The sequence below is a fragment of the Stenella coeruleoalba genome (genome assembly GCF_951394435.1).
Source record: "Stenella coeruleoalba genome assembly, chromosome: 1".
Classification (NCBI taxonomy): Eukaryota; Metazoa; Chordata; class Mammalia; order Artiodactyla; family Delphinidae; genus Stenella; species Stenella coeruleoalba.
The window spans coordinates 18,199,754-18,218,873 of NC_137169.1; the positions used below are offsets into that span (position 1 = coordinate 18,199,754).

Consider the following 19,120-nt stretch of genomic DNA (forward strand, 5'->3'; position numbering starts at 1 on the left):
GTGACCTTGGGCTCCTCACTTTCCCTTTCTGAGCCTCAGTTACTCATCTGTAAAAAGAGGGGTTGGAGGTCTAATTACGAAAGACTCTGACTGCTAAGATTTGGATGAAACCATGAGCTGGTGAGTCTTTTCCATCCCTGGACATCAGTTAGATGCCAGTCTCAATTCTCTCTATGAATGAAATGTAGTCAGCGCCTCTTATAGCACTTATGCAAATGTATGCAAATTAATGTAAAAATAAAGGGCCCTAGAAGCTCTTGTTTACGGGACCAAGGTTTGGCCAGGCCTGGGGTGGAGGGAAAAACTTAGCTCACGCTTTCACCCTGCTTAGATGTCTTTCCCCACGTCCCACTCTACAGAGAGGAAACTGAGGCCCACAGAGGGAAAGAGACTTGCCCAAGGTCACCAAGCAAGATGCTGGCAAAGGATATTAGCAGCCAGGTCAACGTTCTGGCACCTCTCTCACCTGCTCTTCCTTCCATTCAGCTGCAGGCCTGGGACTAGAACCTGGCTCTAAGGGAAGGGAGCTGCATCCTCAGGTCGGTACAAGGTGGACTGGAATAAGCTTCAGAAGGAAGTTCAACCAAAATGCTCTATATTTGGAGCGGGGAGACAACCTTTTGGTTATATGATCAGGGTGAAGATGTCCTTTGAGTCAGGTGTTGGAAAATAGAGATTTGGAGAGAGCATTCCATGTAGAAGGAACAGCGTATGCCAAGGAGCAGATGCAGAAAAGAGGGCAGCACAGCCACGCTCAGGGGTTCCTGCTTACCAAGACAGCTTTAAGACAAGCTCCCTGCTGTATCCCCTTCCAACCGGAATGCGCTCCACCAGTCTCTTTAAATGGAAATTCTGGAAACTTCACTCCCTGCAAGATAGAGCATATGTAGGGAAAGAGTGACAAATAAGCTGGAGAGCAATGTGGTGACCAACTTGGACAAGGCCTGAAACGTTAGGCTGAGAGACCTGGACTTTATTCTGAGAACAATAGGGAGCCATTGAAGGTTTTATGGCAGTGAGAGAAGTCATCAGATTCATGTCTAGGATGACCTGATTGGCTGCTGGCTGCAGGGAAATCAGTTTGAAGGCTCGGGCAATAGTCCCAGTGGTTAAGGCAAAGCCCTGAACCAAATGGCGGAGGCAGGGAGAGAGCATGGACGCTGGTCTGAATGGAGCAGTCTGAGCCTGTTGGGATGGGGAAGCAAGGGAGAGGACTGAGAACAGTGAGTTCTGTTTAATCCAGGGAGGAAAGAGGCTCAGGCCTCTTCTCTCTGTCCTTCTCAGGACGGGCTATTCCCCAGGCTGGTGCCCAGGCAGGAGGGGAAGGAGGTGCCCAGGTCAGTGGAGCAGCTGCTCATCAGGAATCCAGGACAGAGGGCAGCTTGACTTGGTTCTCTGGGGACTTTTATTCTATTTCTCTAAGTTGTTAAGGAAAGACCTGAGGGCCTTATGGGACCACAAGTCAATATTTCTCAAACATTTATTTAGTAGTCACTAGGGCAAAGTATTAGTGTGGGGGACAGATATGCTGAGGCCATATTTTCTGAATCTCAAAGTGGGACATGCAATCTGCCTAAGATTTTTTCAAATTTGAGATTTATCTATAGGACAGGCACTTTAACGACATCTGTTATGGGTTGAATTGTGTTCCCCCCAAAGATACATTGAAGTACTAACCCTCAGGACTTCAGAATGTGACCTTATTTGGGAATAAGCTTGTTGCAAATATAAGATGAGATCATGCAGGAATAGGGTTGGCCCTTAATCTAATATAACTGGTGTTTTACAAGAAGAGGAGAGAGACGCACAGGGAGAATGCCGTGTGATGACAGAGGCTGAGATTAGAGTGAGGCAGCTGAAAACCACAGAATGCCAGGGACTGACGGCCACCACCAGAAGCTAGGAAGAGGCAAGAAAGGCTTCTACCCAGAGTCTCAGACAACAGGGCCCCGACAACGCCTTGATTTCAGTCCTCTAACCTGAAGAACAGTGAGAGAGAATAAATTTGTTACCGTAAGCCACCTCGTTTGTGGTACGGTGTTACAGTAACCTTAGGAAACTAACAAAACATTGAAATAGGGGCTTCTCTGGTGGCGCAGTGGTTGAGAGTCTGCCTGCCAATGCAGGGGACATGGGTTCGAGCCCTGGTCTGGGAAGATCCCACATGCCGCGGAGCAACTAGGCCGGTGAGCCACAACTACTGAGCCTGCGCGTCTGGAGCCTGTGCTCCGCAACAAGAGAGGCCACGATAGTGAGAGGTCCGCGCACCACGATGAAGAGTGGCCCCCGCTCGCCGCAACTAGAGAAAGCCCTCGCACAGAAACGAAGACCCAACACAACCAAAAATAAAAAATAATAAAAAATTTCAAAAACATTGAAATAAATCACATTTCACTTTTGTCCATTTCAGCCCTGACCACCACTTTAAAGGAGGGAATCTTTTTAGAGCAATCATGTCCATGTCACTCCCTTGCTCAAAACTTGTCCATAGCTCCCCAGTGCCCCGGGCAAGGCTTTGAGGACTTCTTGTCCGGGCCCTGGCTGCTTCCCAGCCTCACCACTCAGCACCTTCCCCTCTCCTCTCAGCACCAACACACCATCTCCTCTTTGGGCCTTTCCTCTTGTTACTCCGTCCACACCTCCCCATCTGCCCCCAAAACCTGCTCCCTCTTCCTTTTCTTGGTGGAGCGGTTAAGAGCCTGGTTTTAAATCCTGGCTCTGTCGTTTCCTAGCATCTGGCAGTAAGACCTTGCGTAAATTCTTACCTCAATGCCTCAATTTCCTCACCTATAAAATGGGACTACTAGCACTTCCTATCTCACAGGTTTGTTTGAGGATGGAAAGGTACAAAAGTCTCTAAAGACTTAGCCCTTTAATCTGGCTTGTAGGAAGCACATGAAAGGATGGTTAATATCACCTCCCTTATGCTTGGCGTGCTATCCTCCAGAAAACCTCCCTGACCACCGCCCTGGCCCCCTGCTGGATTGTGTCACCTGGGTCTTGAGCCTGTCTCGTCATGTTTGTGTCTCCACCAAATTGTGTACTTCTCAGGTTGGGGAAGAAGCCATTCTGCATTCCTGCCTCTGAGCACACAGCAGGTGCTCAATAAATGCTTGTATGAACTATGGAGCAGAGAATTAGTAGTAGCCAAGGAGATCTGGGAGGTAGAGCTTGGGACAGCTTTCATAGGACAGTCTGCCCATCCTTCTGGAAGTGAAAGTCTTACCGTTAGTTCTGAGAGCATGAGAAAGAAAGTGAGAACCAGAGAGAAAAAGGCAGTGGGCAGGGTGCAGGGGGCAGAACCCGAACTCCACTCTGCACACCTGACCTTGCCCCTCAGCCTCGGCACATCCTGCCCCCCGAGGTGCCCCTCCACAAGCTGTCACCCACGCACACCTACCCTGTCCCCAGCCGGCAGCTTCCTCTGACACACATTTTCCATTGCTGGGTGGGGCAGAGCAGGTTACAGGTGAAAACAATCTCTGAGTTTTCCTCTCCAGGATCCCAGCCCCTCACCTGGGTTTGGTTTCTGTCCATGCTGAATCCACCTGTCCACAGCCCCTCACTTCAATGGCACAGGATCAGCTGGGGGCCAGAACATTCAAGACCACGTGAGGTATCGCCTGGTGTCCTGGATCAGGTACAGGACGGGGAGTCGGGTTGCTGGCTCTGCTGTGTTTGAGCTGCGTGACGCTGGGCGAGCCCCTTGCCCTCTCTGAGACTTCCTTTCCCTCACCTGTAAAAAGGAGGAGCAATTCCAGTCCCCAGGGGCTGTTGTGGGAATTAAATGGAGCCATGGAAAGAGCATGAGTGAGCTCTACCAATCTGATTATTTGTGGGGACAGGGCAGGAGTCCAGTGGCAATAGGGAAGCTCCCTGTCTCTGGGCCCAACACCGTGCCAGGCACTGAGGGGCTGTAAGGGTTTAGACTCCAGAGTTTGTTGAGTGTGGGGGAGTTGGGGTCTAGACTCTAATGGAGAGAACCCCAGAATGTACTGGAGTTAGAGACCTGGGATTGGGGACCCCCTCCCTCTCTATGTGACTTTGGCACATCAGTTTCTCTGGTACAATAAGGGGAATAACTTAGTTGCTCTCTAGGTCTTCTGGGTCTGACATCCCAGACTCGGTGCTAAGTGAAGGCCAGGCCAGGTAAGGTTGGGATGGACTTCTGTGTTGTTACCATTTTTAAGCCACTTGTGAGAGCCTGGGATGAAACCTTGGCTCAAGGCCAGTCCTCCTTCATTTCCTCCCACCAGCTTCTGTTGCAGGTTCTTCTGTGTCACTGGCCAGCCCGCATCACTGACCGTCTCATCAGCCAGGCTTCCTTCTGGCTTTACAGGCCCCTGTTCCTCTTTCGAGACCAGCGTGTGTGTTCCTTCCTCAGGCAGCCTTCCTGACTCTTGGTCACGGTTGGGCATTTCCTCCTTGGAGCTCCTAGAACCCTCCATCACCACACTTGCTCCCTCGCTTAGACTAAGTGCCGTCTGCTCACCAGGCCTGAGTCTTACTCACTGTTGCACGTCGAGCATTCAGCACGGGGTTGGGTGCAGAGTTGACGGTGATAGACGGGTAGGTGACAGGATGGGGGAAGAATGAATGAATGGTGGGTGAAGGAATTGAGAGGTGGATGCGTGGATAGGCAAAGAGGACCATGAATGGATGCTTCTCTGGGTGGATGGATAATTGATGAATAATAAATAGGTCAGGGGCTTCCCTGGTTGCACAGTGGTTAAGAACCCGCCTGCCAATGCAGGGGACACAGGTTTGAGCCCTGGTCCAGGAAGATCCCACATGCCGCGGAGCAACTAAGCCCATGGGCCACAACTAATGAAGCCCGCACGCTTAGAGCTCGTGCTCCACAGCAAGAGAAGCCACCGCAATGAGAAGCCCTCGCATGGCCACCAAGAGTAGCCCCCGCTCGTCTAGAGAAAGCCCGCGTGTAACAACGAAGACCCAATGCAGCCAAAAATAAAAATAAATAAAATAAATAAATTTATTAAAAAATAATAATAATAAATAGGTTAGGAATACTCAGCTACTGATCATTATTCTTAACATCACACAACATCTCTGGAGTCACCAAACACACACCCTGGACATGCCAGGGAACTCCCCTTGCTTCCAGCCATTCTTCCACGGCTCTGGTTTCCCCTCCAAGGCATGAATGTGGGTCTGAGAATCTTCCCACGAGAGCCTGGGGTAAGCTGCCCATCAGAATGTCTTACCTTTATCATCGCATTATAACTTCCCAAGCATCAGTGTGAAAATGATGGTGAAGAATTCACTGTGAACTCTACCTACATCCCTAGGCTCCAGGAGTGAGCATTTCTGGATAATCCAGTGTTTGGGCTCGGAAGGAAGTGCTGACCATGGCGTTGGCAAAGATGCCAGGATGACCTGCAGCCACTTTCCAGTGTGCCTAGTCTAGTTGCCACCCTGGCCCTCCCCATCCCCTGCAGCCCCTGCCTGCCACCACTTAACGACCCCCTCCCCCGAAAAAGAGAATTTAACAACTTACCAGAAGTCCTCAGTTCTCTTCTGTCACCCTACCCCCATGCCATCTCAAGGACTTAGAAGAAGAGGGATCAGAACCCATTTTAGAGGGTTATTACTTCCCCCTAATCTGTCCCCTGGAATCAGCTGAGGTACAAACATTGCAGGGTTTGGGGTCAGAGGACTTCAGTTAAAGTTTTGGCTTCAGCCCTCATCAGCTGCTTCACTCTGGGGAGAAGGGGTTGGTCCAGAGACAGAACAGGCAACAGGAAGACACAGGCTTTGGAGATACACAGATGCAGGTTCAAATCCTGCCCCACCAGGGAGTAACTGTGACCCTGGGCAAGATACTCCTCTGAGTCTCTGCTTCCTTGCTTGCAAAGTGGGAGAAACAGCACCACTTAGCTCCCAGAGCTGTTGTGAGGATTGAATGACATGCTGCTCCAAACTAGCCACACGGGGCTACTGAGCCCTGAACTGTGGCCAGGCTGAACTGAGATGCACCATAAACGTAAAACACACATCAGATTTGGAAGACTTAGAAAAAGATGTAAAAAGCTCTAGAATTTTTCTATCAATTTTAATTGATAAGATTATATGTTGATATTTTGAAATGTTGGGTTAAATAAAATGTTATTAAATTTTTTAAAAAGATGCTGCTCAAAAGTACTTCCGCTGTGCAGTCTTCCCAGCCTCTCGGAGCACGACAGTTTCCCTTCTGCCTTGCCGCAGGGTTCGTCCATGCCTCTATTATGGCTTTTAGCAAATATTGTGGTTGTCTGTTAAGGTATGTGTCTCCCTGTCTAGCCCATGGGCTCCTTGAGATCAGGGACTCTATCTTGGTCATCTTTGCCCCTGGCTCCCTGCACAGAGCCTGGGACACAGCAGATACTCAGCAAAAAAGAATTGAGTGGATAAATACCAGTATGTGAAAGCCATGTGAATTTTTATTATTCTACCATACCTGGAGTCCTAGATGAATACCTCAGGGTACAAGTCACACATGATCAGGGCCCTGGCAGGAAACAGATGGTGCACTCAAATTGAGTAATTTGAAGAGAGTTCAATCAAGGGTCTATTAACAAAGATGTGGGCAGGATCTAGGGAAACCAGAAGGGATGGCGCAGTATCCCGGGGCTGGCAACAAGGTGGAGCTGTTACCACCCGTGGCCTGAAGGGTGGGGAGGGAGAGGTTACCTGGACCCAGGGCCAGAGATGTATGCACGGGGCCACTGACAGGAGCTGTAGCCTTTGGGTGAGGGACACAGACAGCCTGTGGCAACCCTGCAGGAAGGGGCTGGGGGAATAAATAAGCTGTCCTCACTGTCCGCCTGCCTCTGCCCTCCTGCCCCACCCAAGCAGAAGCCAGAGGGCAAAGGAGGCCATTGATATCACCCACAAAGGTCACCTACCAGGCACAGAACAGATGGAGATGGGCAGATGACAGTTCCGGAGGGACAAACAGAAAATCCAGCACTAGAGAGAACATTAGGCCCCCAGAATCTTTGAGGGCCTCTGGACATCCTTAGAAAGTACAAGAAATGGTCACAGCCAACCATAGTCGTTAGTTAAGCAACTACTGTGTGTTGGGTGCTGTGCTAATCCTTTTCCAGGCTCAGAGAGTCTAAGAAACTTGCCCAAGGTCACACAGCAGGAAATGGCCAGGACTGGAACATAGGTCGGCCTCAAAATTTTGGTTCTCGTTGCCTCTTCATGACTCCATGTCAGCCTCTATGCTAAGCACTTTGTCTACATTATCTCTCATGTAGGTCATGTCCTTTTCCTGTCTCAGAGAGGTCTAGTGATTTCTCCAGAGCCACACAGCTCGTGGGAGGTAGGGGTGGGGCAGGGAAGCAGGGTGGAAGAGTTTGCCATTAACTGGGGCAGGTGACGGGCAGATTGCACGGTGGCAGCCTCAGGGATTTTTTTAGCCCCACTAGACCCAACGGGTGTAGCCACCTCTCACCAGGTGCCTCCTAGAGTCGCTCCCCAGCTGCAACCACAGGACTTAGATTTTCAGAGCTGGGCAGGGTCCTCAGCATCCTCCAGGCTGGCTCTTGCCTGTGACTCTGAAACTAATAATAATTACGGCAGCGACAGCCATGGCTTCCTGAGCCCCTGGTATATTCATTCATTGTCTTTCTCTACATTGTCACTAAATCTGGCCACAACACTCCCTTAGGATGGTCTGATACCTGTAGGCAGGTATTACAGGCTGCTCACTTTGCAGATCGAGAACTGAGGCTGAGAAGGCAAAGGACTCGTCCACGGTCACACAGCAAATCAGACCCTACAGAGCCAGACCTGCCCTCAAGGCAGTGTATGCAGCTCAGAGCACTGATTCTGGATCCAGACAGGCTGAGCTCATCCTGGCTCTGCACCTACCAGATGTGTTGACCTCAAGCAAGTCATTTTTCTGGATCTAAGTTTCCTCATCTGTAAAAGCGGGATGACATAGTATCTACTTCATTTGGTTGTGCTAAGGATGAAATGAGTTATTCTATGTAAAAGCACTTAAAACATGGGCTAGGGGCTTCCCTGGTGGAGCCACAACTAGAGAAAGCCCGCGCGCAGCAACGAAGACCCAACGCAGCCAAAAATAAATAAATAAATAAATAAATAAAATAAAAAAAAAACAAACACAAAACATTGGCTAGGACATACCAAGGGCTTTAGGACTATTTTACCTCCCAGTCCACTGAGCTTTCCAACCTCACCTGCAGAAGCTCTTAAAATTGTGTTCCTGCGTGATCCTGGCTTTCATAGTAACTGACTGAGTAGCTGCCTCCCCACCGGGGCGTGCCTGTGCTTTCCGTGCTCATGCTTGCCTCATCCAGCCCTCACCGCAACCCCATCCCCACTTTACAGACAAGGAAACTGAGGCCCAGAGAGAAGGAATGACCTGACCAGGCCTTCACCCCTCAGAAATCTCAGAGCCAGGATGGCCGCTCCCAAGTGCAAGCTGGTGATCCCCCCTTCTCCCAACTGCAGGAAACCCAAATTGTTATGATTATTGACATTGTCCAAAACAATACTCGAGACAGTAACAATAGGACAATCATGGAGAGTGCTTATTTCCATTGGCTCCACAATCATGCCGCCACCCATGGGCAGGGAACCTGGGGCTTTAAGAAGAGGCTCCTAGAGAGGCAGGATGAGAAAACAAGCAGTGAAAACCCTGCAGCTGGGCCCCAGGTGCTGGGAGAGAGTGGGGCAGGAAGCGGGCAGGCCATTTCTTTCTTTCCTCTTCTTTCTTATTTGTTTGAGAAGCAACTTTACTTTCTAAATCGGTCATTGTCACCCGTTGGCCTCGGCCCCACCTGGGCCAGTGCCTCTGGTGTCGGGGGCTCAAGAGGAAGCTCTAGGGGGCAGGCAGGACGATGGTACTAGGTGTGGCAGGGCCCGGACCCAGCTGGACTTGGGGGAGCGTGTTACCCTCCTTCGGGTGATCAGAGCCTGGCAGACGGTGCCTGCCTGAGGTGGGACCTGGGTCCTCCAGGTTCAGCTGCCAGGGGGCTGGGGCCCATCCTAAACAGGAAGGTGGTGGGGCAGCAGTTCCAGGCAAGGCTCTCGAGTCAGGCCCCTTTAGCTTCCAAGCTCTGTGACCTCATTTCTCTGAGCCTCTGTTTTCTCACCTGTAAAATGGGAGGGTTTGTTGTGAAGATTAAACATCATTAAATAACATGGCCAGGATTAAGCATTTAGCACATTTACTAGCACTTAGCATATGCACTAGCTGGAGACTCACTTAAGAGGTCAATAGTTACTGGGCATTTCCTACGTGCCAGGCGCTTTTAAAGCATTCTACACATATTCATTCATTTAATCAGCACAATAACACTTTCTTCACTAAAGACATGAGAAAACTGAGGTACACGGAGAGACCAAATGCATTGCACACACAGGGGCAGATCTACGTTTCGCAGGATGTCAGTAGAGCCTACACAATATTGTGGGGTCCCTTTAAGGAAAAGAATATAAAATTATGAATATAAAATGAGGTATAAGGCCATGCAAGTGAGAGACCTGAGGCTTAAACTTCATGAGCCCCACCTTAAATGTCCCTCTAAGCTCTAGACCACCTGCTAGCAAGTGGCAGAGCCCAGGCGGCCAGCTCCAGAACCCACAATGGTTATAAAAGCAGTACTGCTGGTAGACAAGGCAGTCACTGCAAAATGCCATACAAGATGCCAGCAAATAAGAGGCAACACTTCCGCTGTGCTTGCCATGGGCCACACACTCTTCTAATCTAACCCTCCCAATGAACGAATGAGGTGAGCACATTATTACCATGCCCATTATACAGATGAGGAAATTAGGCTCAGAGAGGACCAGTGACTTGCCTGAGGGCAGAGCAGGATTCAAACCCAGGCAGCCTGCCTGCGGGGGCCTAATGTGTAGCCACTACAATAACTGTTACCTCCCTCATCGCTGGGGATCAGAGCCTTCTGTCATCACTCCTCACCTCCCTTTGCAGGTCCCTCCATCTCTTATCCAACAGCAGCTTGGGGTGGGGACTCCGGCTTTGGAGTCAGAGATGCTTGGATACTAATCCCCATGCTGTCACTTCCTAGCTGTGAGTCCCTGAGGCAGACTTCTCACATCTCTGAGCCCCAGTTTTCTTATCTGTAAGCCAGGATTGCATAATTTATAGGGTGGCTATAAAGTCTAGATGCATTGATTATGTTTTTTAATTTATTATTATTTTTTATTTCTGGCTGTGTCGGGTCTTCGTTGCTGCACGCGGGCTTTCTCTAGTTGCGACAGGTGGGGGGCTACTCTTTGTTGCGGTGTGTGGGCTTCTCATTGCGGTGGCTTCCCTTGTTGCGGAGCATGGACTCTAGGCACACGGGCTTCAGTAGTTGTGGTGCGGGGGCTCAGTAGTTGTGGCTTGCAGGCTCTAGAGCTCAGGCTCCGTAGTTGTGGCGCACGGGCTTAGTTGCTCTGCAGCATGCGGGATCTTCCCGGACTAGGAATCAAACCCGTGACATCTGCACTGGCAGGTGGATTCTTAACCACTGCACCACTAGGGAAGTCCCGATGCATTGATCATTATTTGACATGTTTTCTAATATACAATCAATGAACCATATATTGTGTATGTATATTTGCCTCTGTTTCTAGACCTTATGGCTGCCCTGGATAACACTCCACAGGGTGGCTTGGAGGACAAGAGATAAAGAAAGGTGAAGTGCCTGGTCCATATTAACTGTTCAGGACCAGTAGAGATTGCTATCGCGGAGGCAAGGTGAGAGGCCGTTTGTAAGGAGTGGAGTGTGGAATGGAGAAAGAGCACAGAACCAGGTGTCAGGGGAGCTGCACTCTGGATGGATCTCTAGCGCAGCTCGTTGTGCGACCTTGCACAAGATGCTCCCCTCTTTCTGGGCTCAGTTTCTGCATCTGCAGGTTGCATGCCTTCTCCCCAGTGCATGAATGACATTTTCTCTAAGGTCTTTAAGAGACTGAATTTCTGAGTAGGAGCACAGGACTGTTTTCTGGGGTGCCCTGAGGGCTGCTCCCATGGAGGCGCCTGCTTCTCTCGGGGTGCTGTTTGTGGCTACCACCCTTGAGACAGAGAGGAGGGTTTGCAGCGAACTTTCACATCTCATCTGCACTGGTAGCAGCAATGCCGCAGCGCTGTGGCCCTGGCCCGTGAGCTCCGCAGCCACAAGGCTTTGATCTGTTTCCTCATCTGTAAAATGGGGATGGAGATAATAGACTTGCTCATCCCCATTGTACAGATAAGGAGACTGAGGTTCCAGGAGGCACAGAGCTTGCTGGAGGTCATGACCCCCATCTTTCCGTGTCATACTCTCCCTGCCTCACCCTCCCTCAGGTGAGGGCTTGCCCAGTGTGGGAACCCTGGCTTCCTCTCCCCATCCCAGAGACTGGGTCATGTTTTTTTTTCTCTCTCTGCCCGGCATCCTGCCCCTCCTCTCTTCTCCACCTGGTAAACTCATCCGGTGGGGTCAGACCATCCCTGGTGCCCCCACTTATAAACGTTGTGACTTTGAGCAAAAGCCACCTAACCCTTCTGGGCCCCTACTGCCTCATCCATGAAATGGGGACAGCGGTCCTCACCTCATATGTGGAAATGCTCAGCACATCCAGCACCTGACCCATTGTGACATGCACAGAATGTCAGCTCTTTTTGTCCTCATCAGTTTTCTTTTGGACCCACCTCAAATGTTGCCTTCCTGTGGGGCTGCGCCAGTGCCTCCATATGGACCGCGTTTCTCTGGCTCTCACAGCCCGGTCTCTGTGGCACTTATCACCCCGTATGGTAAGCTACTCGCCATCACATCATACCCCATGCTGCCTCAGATGCCTGTGTTCTAGCCTCCTTGACATCTGCTGTGTCTGGCAGGGCGGCTGGTATACCGCAGGTGCTCCGTTAAAGACTGTTGAATGGGTAAATGAATGAGGCCTCAGTGGTGCTGAATGTATGAGCTAGACTTTCTACCCTATCAGGGTAGCAGGCTTCTGGATACTATGACCACTGTCACTACTAACTATTATTGAGCATTTAGCATGTGCCAGGCATTGGGGTAAGCATTTCTCAGTGCCATCTTGCTTGTACCTCTCACTCATCCTATGGGGTGGGTGTTCTGTTAGTTTCCTCATTTCACAGGTAGGGAAATGGGCTCTGCTGGGGGTGGTGGTAGAATCTGTACTGGTCCATCAGAGCCCACAGCCTTTTTCCACTCCGGGGGAGGGTGGATTGTTGGAGCCCAGAACCGTGGGAGCCTGTCACCCCTTCCAGAATTAGCCTTTGCCCATTGCTTCCTTGTAGAACTTCTCTCCTCCCTTGAAGACCTTGCTTCTCCCAGAACCTCTCTCAGACTCCTCAGTTTCCTTCCCAAGTTATGTCCAACCTGGAAATGTTGGTGTTCCCCAGTGTTCTGGCCTCAAACCTGCGGGCTGGTGGGGTGTCCAAACAGGTTCCTACCCACTGGGAAAGGCAAGTAGACCAATCACTGGGCGCCATTCTCCTTGATACAGTGGTTGGGTTGGGCTTGGACGTGTGATGCAGGCTGGTCAGTTAAGGCTCCCCCAGGACTGTTGATGCAGCTAGTGGGGACCATAGGCTTTCTCCTTCTGAAGTGTGAGCTGATGGAATGTGAACATGTGAGTATCTTTCCTGGGACTGGAGAGGGCCCATCTGCCATGGGAGAGAAAGAGAAGAAAGCCCATTCTTAAAGAAAGGCAGAAACACACAGAATCGATAGATGGAGGTGGTGGGGAGATAATCCAATGACATTATCAGGAATCCTGGATCCAGCAATGCCTGAAGTTGACACTCCCTTGAAACTCCAAGAAAACAGAGCCACTAGATTCTTAATCTCTCTCTTTCTCCTTAAAAACAATTTTTTTAACCTAGTTTGAATTGAGTTCTGTTACTTATAATGAAAAGATTCCTAATATTCTCTTCTCTCTAGCCTCTCCCTGGAAGATGTTGGGTCTTATCTACTCCCACATTTGGGGGTTTAGCACAGACAGCCCTTGAAGAAATGGATGTCTGACTCGTACCTCAAAGGTGACCTCACCCTGCTCCCTTCCTGGGTTCCCCATCACAATTAATTTGTCCCCTTCCACCTCAAGCTCCAGAGACAGAAAATTCAGTCACCTTTACCTTCTCTCCCTCAAATCGTTTTACTGTAAGTACTGCTGTTCTGTTTCAGAAAGTTCTCGCCCATCTGTCCCTTGCCATTGCCTTGGTTCGGGCCACCTTCAACTCAAAGCAACAGCTTCAGTCTGTCATCTATTCCCTCTTCTTGCCTTTACCCATTCTCTGCACCTACCACAGTGATCTTTCTAGAACCCACACCTGACCACATGTTTCCCCTGCTTCGAAGCCTGCATGCGTCCCCATCAACCTCAGGATGGAGTCTGAGCTCCCTAGGGAGGCACTGGAAGCCCCGCCCAGTTTGCCTTCATCTGAACTCCTCCCTCCTTCCCGCCCTGCACTTCAGCCACATTTCATGCCCTTTCCCTGAACACAAGACACACTTTCTCATGCCTGGATTTCTCTGCTGGAATTTGTCTCTGCCTGGAATACACCTCCCCTTCTCCTCATGGGAACTACAACCATCCCTCAAAGAGTCCTCTCATGGCTGACTCCTCCGGGAAGTCCTCCTCCTTGTCACCCCTTCCCTGCCTCACCCGTTCCTCCCTCCTCTGTGCTTCCACAACACTTTTACCTCTGAGTAACTGGACCCTGAACCCCCTGATGGTAGGATCTCCCTCCCCACTTTTGTGCCAGTGTGGCATGACAAGGTGGGCTCCATGAGCGAAGGTAAAGTCCAGTGGCCTTTCTCAAGGGGACCCTCGGTAACTCACTGGCTAAATCTAGTTTGGTTCTTGACCAATCCTTGACCCTGTAGGACAAAATAATAAAAATTTTTTTTTGCATGTGGACAGCACTTCACAATTTACAAGTGTTTCCAGGTTTATTTTCTCATTTGATCTTTACATCCCAGTGGACTGTCAGGGAGGACGTTATCAACCCCATTTTACAGATGGAAAATTTGATTCAGAGAGTTTGGGATGGAACCAATCCCCAGGCCTGGGCAAGTGCCTGAGTCTCTCAGATCCTCAGACTTTTCCCATCCGAGCCTCCCCCATCCTCCCCATTTCCCAGGTAGGAGCTGAGAACCAAGGAAGCCCAGAGTACCTGAGTGAGAGGAGGGAATGCCTGCCTCTGGACTGGGCAGTAAGTGATGATAACCACAACGATAGCTGCTGCCCTCACTGTGTACCGTGGTCTAGGCACTTCGTGAGCATTATCTGCTCATGAAGAAGGGTTAATCATTCCTATTTCACAAATGAGGGCACTGAGGCCCAGAGCAGTTCGATTTGCCTCTGTTAGGTTCTTCCTGACGCCTCGGCATCGTACCGCGCTTTAGAGTTTATAACGTTCACGTCGCTTCCCCATCTCACCAGCCTGACACTGGGAGGTGGGTATTCTCCCATTTTACAGAGGCGGCAACTGAGGCTCAGAAGTCAGCGGCGGAGCTGGGAGATGGCACCAGGCCTTCTGACGGGGGAGCGCGCCCGGAGTCGGGGGGGCAACCGGGGTTGGGGGGGCGGCAGGGCCGCGAGTGGGTGTTCCCCCTGCCCTGCCCCGCAGCACGCGCGCCAGGTGCGTGGCCGGTGGGCACGGCGTAGCGGGTGTGCCCGTGTGGGCGCGGGCGAGGGACGCAAGCAGGCGGAGCCCCACGCCCATCCTCCCTCCTACCCGCCCTTTCTCCCGTGGCTGGTGGCAGGTGAGTGGGTGTCGAGGAACCGCCAGGCAGCAGAGAAAACAGGACGCCGCAGAAATCAGATTACTCACCTGCAGCTGCGACTACCCAGGGCTAATAAAAGCTGAGCTTCCTGTTGTTTCTTTATTACCACCCACTGCCTCCCCCAGCCCCAGCCTGCTCCCAGCTGCAGCCCAGAGCCCTAACCGATTGCCAGAAACCAGTAGCTTCGGGGTCCAGGACCACTCTGCTGCCTGAAATTGGACCGTGTGCGCAGCACACCATTGGGTTAATGTTTCCTCAAGGGTGGCCCTCCATCACCTGCATGGGAATCACCTGGGGTGCTGGTTAATAAACTAGGTCCCCAGACACTGCTTCGCATCTGCGGAATCAGAATCTCTGCAGTCTGGGGCCTAAGAATCTGCGAATTCACACCAGTCTGGTGTTTTGCATGCAGGTTAAAGTTTGAGAACCACCGAGTTCAGGTATTGGAGGTTCAGATGCTATGAGTTTATTTTCCTGTCTGTCACCCATAAGTTAGGGATGGAACCTGGCCTCGATCTTAGCCAAATAAGTCCACCCCACTTTCAGGGCCTTCAGATGAGCCTCAGTTTGCTAAGTGGGGATGAAAATAATACAGATTTCTTGAAACTGAAACGAGGCTCAAATGAAATATCATGTTTAGCACAATTCCTGGGTTGCTCCTGAGTTTACAACCAACCAGGAATAGACACTGAACAAATATGATGAGTAAGACCTAAGGGGTGAGCAGGGTGGACAGGAGCTGTAGGGGGAGCATTAAAGGGGTCATAATTCACTCTGGGAACATTGAGAAAAGCTTCTCCAAGTTCAGTCCCCACAATGCGACAAAATGATCCTGCCCAGAGCATTGACAACTCATTATGGCCAGATCTGGTGGCCTCTTCTCAGTCTATCTGTGACTCTGGGGCAGGCCACTCCTCCTCCTTCAAGGTGAGAACCTCCCTCAGCTTCAAGGAGACCTCACAGTCCTATTTTCCTCCTCCTCCTGCCACTGGGAATGTGGGCAACGCAGCCCGCTGCACACCCTCCATTACCTTTCTAGATAGACGCCGTCACTCACTCCTAGTTACCTTCTCCAAGCTGACCTCTGCCCTGAGCTCCCAAGGTGTAAATACAGCACCTCCTAGACATCTCCCCTTAGTGACCCCCAAGCACCCCAACTCAACTAAACCACCTCTGAACTCATCCTCCTGTTCTCCCTTCCAACCTGCTTCTCCTTCTCGGTTCCCTGTCTCAGGGCATCACACCTAGATATTGTTCCATGTGATTTCTGCTCCTTTGCCCCCAGATACAGTCTTCAGTCCCATCAATTTTATCTCCCCAGTAGCTCTAGAATCCATCCCTTTCTTTCCAGCCCTCCTGTCCCTGTGCACTCCACATCCCCTAGCTCAGGACTCTATAATCTCTCACCTGGATTATTTTAACAGCCTCTTTTTTTTTTTTCTTGCGGTACGCGGGCCTCTCACTGTTGTGGCCTCTCCCGTTGCGGAGCACAGGCTCCGGATGCGCAGGCTCAGCGGCCATGGCTCACAGGCCCAGCCGCTCCGCGGCATGTGGGATCCTCCCAGACCGGGGCACGAACCCGTGTCCCCTGCATCAGCAGGCGGACTCTCAACCACTGCGCCACCAGGGAAGCCCTTAACAGCCTCTTAAGCGGGCTTCCTGGCTCAGGTCTTACCCCTCGCTTTAGCCAGGGGGATCTTTTTGAGACACAAATCTTGTCCCTGCCTTGCCTCAAAACTTCAATGATCCCTCTGAGCCTTAAGGGTTCAAACTCCTTCTCCTACCATTCAGCGCTCACGTGGGCAGACTGACACCCTCCTCTCCACCCCACCTCCTCAGCATGTTGCACAAACAACAACATTGACTGAGCTCTTACTAAATGCTTTTATCCTGGCGAGCCAGTTATCTTTAAAGCTTTATCTAAGACTTATAGCATCGCATGACTGTTATTCCTGATGTTGATGAGAAAACTGAGGAGGAGGGAGGCTGGGTATGTTACCCAAGGTCATACAGCTAGTAAATAGCAAAGCTGGGATTTGCACCCAAGTCTCCCTATAGCACCAAAGCTGGTGCTCTTCACTTCTCTCATCTCAAGCTACTTCCTCCCAACTGAGTCATGTTCTCATTTTTTGTGTCTTCTAAGAGGATGACTGGTATATGGTGGATGCTTGTTGAATGAATGAAACCACTCTATCCACATTCCGATTTGATTCTTCCAACAGCCCTGAAAACTGCAGAAGTTAAAAAGCCTTTATTATGTAATATTTGGTGAATACAAAAAAATGTGTGATGAACATCTGGTTTATGAAGAGAAACAACTATGAACCTACTGCCCCAACTTGGGCACTAGAACTTTACCAGCACCGTTGAAGCCAGCTACGTGCTTCCCCAATTCTCTTCCTTGCCTTTCTCCAGAGTTCAGCACAATCCTGAATTTTGTGATCACCATTCACTTGCTTTGGAAAATAAAATACTGTCACCCTATGGGAACGGATCCTACACAACATATTGGTTTGTTTGCTTTTTGACTTTTATATAAATAATATGATGCAGAGATATTCCTCTTTGGCTTGATTTTTTTCACACATCACTAGGTTTCTAAAATACATACATGATTTTGCCTTTTAGCTGACATTCATTCATTTTCTCAGCAGTCTTGTACTCCATCGTCTAAATTAGACCTCAGCTTCTTTATCCATTCTCCAGTCAATGACCATGTAGGTTGTTCCTAGTATTTTGCTATAACTACTAGGGCTGCCGTCATCATTCTTATACCTGTCTCTTGGTGCACACATGTGGGAGTTTCTCTGAGCTACATATCTGAGATTGAAATTGTGGGTCATCCAGGTACATCCATGTTTAACTTTACAAGTGGTGCCAAGTTGTTTTCCAAAGTGCTCATACCCATGAACACTCTCCCCTCCCGCTGCCACAGCGGATGAGAGTTCCAGTTGCTCCACATCTTCACCAACACTTACTAACAGGTCCTCGCCAACACCAACCAACACCAGACATCTTCACGGTGCCCAATATGTCAGTCACCATTTGCATTTCCCTAATAAGGTGTAGCGTCTTTCCATTTGTTTATTTTCCATCCTGGTTTCTTTTTCAGTGAACTGCATGTTCAAGCCTTTTGCCCACTTTTCTATTAGGTTGTTTAGGTTTATTTTCTTATTGCTTTGAGGCATTCTCAGGGAGGTTTCTTGGTTTTGTTCCTTTTTTTTTTTTTCCTTTTTTAAAATTTATTTATTTATTTTTGGCTGCATTGGATCTTCGTTGTTGCACACGGGCTTTATCTAGTTGCGGTGAGCAGGGGCTACTCTTTGTTGTGGTGCGCAGACTTCTCATTGTGGTGGCTTCTCTTGTTGTGGAGCACAGGCTCTAGGCGCACGGGCTTCAGTAGTTGTGGCATGTGGGCTCAGTAGTTGTGGTGCATGGGTTTAGTTGCTCTGCGGCATGTGGGATCTTCCCAGAACAGGGCTCAAACCCGTGTCCCCTGAATTGGCAGGCAGATTCTTAACCACTGCGCCACCAGGGTAGCCCCTGGTTTTTTTCCTTAATAGAGTTAGAATCTGAGACCCAAGTTCAGAGAAGACAGAGCTGGGTCCCAATTCCACCCATCTGATTCCAGGACCCTTTGTACCAATCCCTTTGCCTCTCATTCATTCATTCATTCATTCACTCTTCAACTGTCTACTGATGACCTTCTCAATAAATATTGGAGAAGGAGGAGAGAGTCGTGGTTAAGAGTACAGACTCTGGAGCCCACCTGCCTGAATTGTAATCTCTTCTCTACCACTCACTAGCTATAACCTTGGGTAAATTTCTAACCAATCTGTACCTTAGTTTCCTTAACTATAAAATAAGGATGATACTAACAGTACCTCTTTTACAGGGTTGATGTGTGGGGACTGAATGGGTAAATTCATACAAAAGGGTTTAGGACTATATCCAGCACAGTCAGTGCTGAATAAATAATTAGCACATGCTAGGCACTAAGCTGGCAGGGTAATTGTTCTGGGGACATGGGGATGAAAAGACATTCAGGGACACTCTGACCTCATGGAGCTCACTGTCCAGCAGAAGGAGACAGACACAAAACAAGCTAATCAATTAATTATTATGGCTTATAATAAGGGCAAGGAACCAAAGCACGGGTGACAAGACAGTGACCAGGCACTGACTCAGCTGTGTGTTCATGCAGGGAGAGCCCCCTGAAAGAGATGATATTTAGGCTGAGGTGTGGAGGGTGAGAAAGAGCCACCCAGGCAAAGAGCAGAGAGGAGAGCAGCCCAGCAGAGGGAAGGGTACATGCAAAGTCTCCAAGACAGGAAGAGCAG

The 19,120-nt window shown here is 49.9% G+C and overlaps 1 pseudogene across 1 annotated transcript in view; it reads left to right on the forward strand.

The window, feature by feature from the left end:
* The first annotated feature begins 112 nt into the window (after nucleotides 1-112).
* LOC307175421 (elongation factor 1-alpha, somatic form-like) overlaps nucleotides 113-19,120 on the forward strand; it is a 62,873-nt pseudogene continuing 43,865 nt past the window's right edge. Inside the window, exon 1 of the transcript in view lies at nucleotides 113-120. The product of the transcript in view is annotated as an elongation factor 1-alpha, somatic form-like (transcript). The remainder of the gene's footprint in view (nucleotides 121-19,120) is intronic.